The sequence below is a fragment of the Coffea arabica genome, chromosome 8e (assembly GCF_036785885.1).
Source record: "Coffea arabica cultivar ET-39 chromosome 8e, Coffea Arabica ET-39 HiFi, whole genome shotgun sequence".
NCBI lineage: Eukaryota > Viridiplantae > Streptophyta > Magnoliopsida > Gentianales > Rubiaceae > Coffea > Coffea arabica.
This window is the reverse complement of record NC_092324.1, coordinates 10,928,596-10,933,466: the sequence shown is the minus strand read 5'-3', so window position 1 is coordinate 10,933,466 and position 4,871 is coordinate 10,928,596.

Here is a 4,871-nt window from a genome sequence, read left to right as displayed (position 1 = left end):
AAAATTAGTGAAGAACATTGGAATGTGTTAGCTAAAAGATCTCAAATGATGTTTCAATCAAGGAGAGAAATTAAAACACAAAAATAATGAACTATTTTTTCTTAAATAATGACAAGTCTTTCATGTTTTTCGAGGTGATAAAGTTATCAGAATTTTTGAGATGTCAAAACTATCACGACTTTTAATAAAAGCTATCATGTCTTTCAAGATAATAAAATTAGCACGACTTGCGAAAGATGTTAGCACCATCTTGAAATTAGTTTACGCAGTTTGAATTCCCCTATTTGGTTAATTCGTCTTGTCTCAAGGTGATACAATTTCTGTATATTGTTCTATTACTCTATAATTCGATACACTACCGCTACAAACCACTGCTAACCAATTATAGGTTAGCCTTAGATTAGTATTAGTATCATTTCTTTTGACCTTTGCATCCAAATTACACGCTAGCCAAATACGGTTACAGTAGTGAAAGTTGTCGACCCTACCTCCTATTTTCTTCTATTCCTAGCCCATTAGAAAGGGTGGTTAAGCCGACAACTTAGACCACATATTCTTCAGCCATTCTTCCCATTTCGTTACTTTTCCTCTTATTGGTTCCTTTCTGTACGTGGCTGCATACAGTATTTCTTTTATTTCTTTTACCAGTTTTTTAAATCTTTTTACATATGTCAAGTCCTAGTCTCCTGGAACGAACACTTTAAGGTGAAATTCCACTTTTAATTTTGATTGTTTGTGATACATGTTGATGATGAAAATCAACTAAATAATAAAATAAAAAAGGGAGATCAAAAGCGTGGTTGGTGTTTCGCGCCTTTCTTCAAGAGGACTCAAAACTTCGCCGTATGATCAAATTAAAGTGCAAAATAGAGAAATAAGTAAAAAACAATCAAGGTAATTGTACGTTGATTAGGAAGAAATTAACCATCATTGATAAACGAATATTTCAATTATTAATTGGTATATTCATATATAGTCATAGAAGAGTCTATTACAACACAAGAAGATAAGAAATTATACCAATAAAAAGGAAAAAAAAGGACTGCATAAGGCAGGCAAATAAATGACTAAATAAAATAGGTATTTTGATAAAGCAAGGAAATAAAAGACTGAGTAAAATAGGTACTTTGAGTTTTCAGGGATTTGAAACTTATTTAAAGAGATAGTGGTAAGTTAATTACTCAAAAGAGTAAGAGATAGAACTAATCACATGGCTTTATCACATGTTTAATTTAGGTCTTTCACTCTATCTTGTCTTTCAAAAATAGAATAAAAGTCGTAGCCAACCACTTAATAATAAGAGTTAGTTAATTAAGCAATCTAATCCCTCCAAAGTTACTCCCTATCGGTTGAATCCAAGAAATTATGGTTCATGGTAAAGTTTATTAGACTGGTTTTTCTGATGTGACAAATTAACTATTAGTGTGCTATATAACATTTTGCTAATTTAAAATGTACGCAACACTATAGCAATGCTTGATAGCAACAAGAATGGAAATTATGTCAGTTATTGTAATTGCCACATTTAGACTTTCTGTCTACTCGTTCTCCCCACTCATGGTCTTTTTGATGTGGTAAGAAAATTTTAATTTTCTTCAGTACTTATGTGCTTCGTTATTTTCTCTTTAACATTATTGTGTACGTTTATATTTATCCTTCTCATTTTAAGGAGATTGACATTGCAATTATTCCTGTATTTTTGGAATAAGAAATCCAATTAAATAATTTAGTTGCTATTACATTGCTTTCAGAATTTCTTATTTGTTTGTTAAATTTGGACTGAAAGTTGTGAGCATATTAGTTTGTGTTATAGGCTTAAGTGTGAGCAAACCTTGCGTCTAATGGATTAGGAAGGTTTTATGCACCAAGGTTGTTGGATAAAATACCCAACAAAAATTATCAACCCATCTGGCAACCAAAAATGGTGTAGCTGTTAATAATTTATTCACTGATCTTGTCAATCAACAGTTATACTTTTGTCTAAGCACATTAAATATATTTTACAACTCAAATTTGTTCCTAAGAGAGCATAAGAATTAGAAAGTATATTTGTTATAGGTCTGTATAAGAATTACAAATTTTGATAGCATTGTCATTTGCTACAAACGATGGAATACTAAATTTCTTGAATCTTAATCGCAAATACTATGCCAGAGTATAGGAGTTAAGGAAGGCATAAAAAATGTACTCCTTAGCCACAACAAAAAGATATTTAAATGAGGAATAGGAATACAGATGTTAAGGACGACATTTCAGATAACCTTGTTATTTCCGTGAAATTGAATTAATATTTGAACACTTGAAATCCGTTTTCGCCTCAGTTTGGATTTCAATTTCTCAACCAATTTCCTTAACTGGTTTGGATAACCCAGGAGTACCTGGATTTGAAAACCAAATCCAACCAAACGCATCCTTAAAGAATTCAAAGTAGAAAAGTGGCATTGTTGTTGGAAGCCTAAATAGTCCACATTTACTCTGTTAGGGAGAACCTCATATTTTTTTTCTTAAAAAAAAAAAAATCCACAGCCACGGCTATGAATTTCTTTTGGAGTTTAAAGAAGTAAAGGGCATTTTGCCTTAAGTTATTCACTTCCCCTTAAGATAACGAATAAGAAATGGGTTCTAGGCTTCCAGTTGCATTCAAGAAGGTACATGGTGACGTTGAAAGTGTGTATGCCTTAAAATCAATCAACTTATTGGGTTTGATATACACTTGAACTATTTATATTATAATAGATGATATTTTTGTTATATTGATTACTTATATATTTATATTTATATGATAGATCCCTTCAAGTAAACTTAATCAATGAAATTATAAAAGTTATTGATGGTGAGATTCATTCAATTATAGATAAAGTTTATTATTAAATATCTATAGTTAAAATATTAAGAAAATAACATTGTTAATACAGTTAGACTAATGTATATTATGCCGCTTCTATATGAGAAGTAGTAAAGGAGGGTCATGTATGTACCCTTCTTTCGTAACTAGTTAGAAGGTAGTTGATTATGTATGTGGGTTTGTTAAATTGGACCTTGGGCCAAGTGTAAAGGAGCATTGGATTAGGACTGGAAGAAATAAGGAAATGCTTGGATCTAAGGAATTTTGGTCGTTATTATTCAAGTCTAAAAAAAATGGCAGGTATACTTGGGCCAAAAATATAGTATGGCCTTAATGAATAGTCAATAGATAAATTTTAAATATAACTAGACCATGTCTAAGGACTATCTTAGGTATTAAACTTTAAAACCCAATCTAAAGTAATTTTGGATTTAGGCATTCAAACCTATGCCTAATCAATTAAATCTAAGATATTTAGATAGAAATCTAAGACATCTTAATCTAGCCTTATTAGATTAATTTATACAATGTAAGATGCATTCTAGATTGTTAAACGAAAAATAATAATAATAATAATAATAATAATAATAATAATAATAATAATAATAATAATAATAATAATAATAATAATAATAATAATAATAATAATAATAATAATAATAATAATAATAATAATAATAATAATAATAATAATAATAATAATAATAATAATAATAATAATAATAATAATAATAATAATAATAATAATAATAATAATAATAATAATAATAATAATAATAATAATAATAATAATAATAATAATAATAATAATAATAATAATAATAATAATAATAATAATAATAATAATAATAATAATAATAATAATAATAATAATAATAATAATAATAATAATAATAATAATAATAATAATAATAATAATAATAATAATAATAATAATAATAATAATAATAATAATAATAATAATAATAATAATAATAATAATAATAATAATAATAATAATAATAATAATAATAATAATAATAATAATAATAATAATAATAATAATAATAATAATAATAATAATAATAATAATAATAATAATAATAATAATAATAATAATAATAATAATAATAATAATAATAATAATAATAATAATAATAATAATAACGACGACAACAACAACAACAACAACAATATCAATAATATCAATAATAAAATAAATATGGATGAAATAAATTAAGGATATAAACAAAAATAAAATAAAAACATAAATACAAGTGGAATAAGTTAAGATAATAATTGTAACGGTAAATAACTATACATACATATATACATGAATAATAATTGTGACGACCTCACTTCCCCCCTAGAGCATACCCAAGGGTTTGGTGGACTGCCTGCCCAACTCTTGCCAGGACTCACTCACTCACTCAGCTCTCAAGATTAATCATTCAAGTCTCCAAAATAACATTTAAGTTCTACAATTCAACCAAAATGTAAACTTATTTACAACCCAAAAGCCAAACATATGATACAACACCAAATGTCCAAAATATATCCTATCAACCAATAGTATAAGTACAAGAGGGTTATACACTCTAGTTCACACTTAATTGCTTCGGATCTCCATTCCTATAAGGAAAATAAAAACTAAAGGAATGAGTTAAAAGTCCAATAAGATTCCAAAACGAGCAAGCAAGTAGGTAAAACACGGAAATATCACATTTAACACTTGTCATAGTAATAAATAGTCATTCAAGAAACAATCATTCAATCATTGGAAGGATACGTGCTCACTTGGAGCCATTCATTCAAGTCATTCATTCATTCATTCGCCAACTATTTTCCTTATCCCTCCGACATTAGAAAACATTTGCAAGTGAAAACTCCTTCAGTGATCTTGTCATTCATTCATTGATATCATTGCATTGAATTCACTGGCCAATTCTCCATCAGATTTCGTGGTAATACTCGAGTATACCAAACATTGTCCCAGGGTCACCAGTCGCTCGACCGAATCCGCTTCTGGCTCGAGTCGACTGGCAAC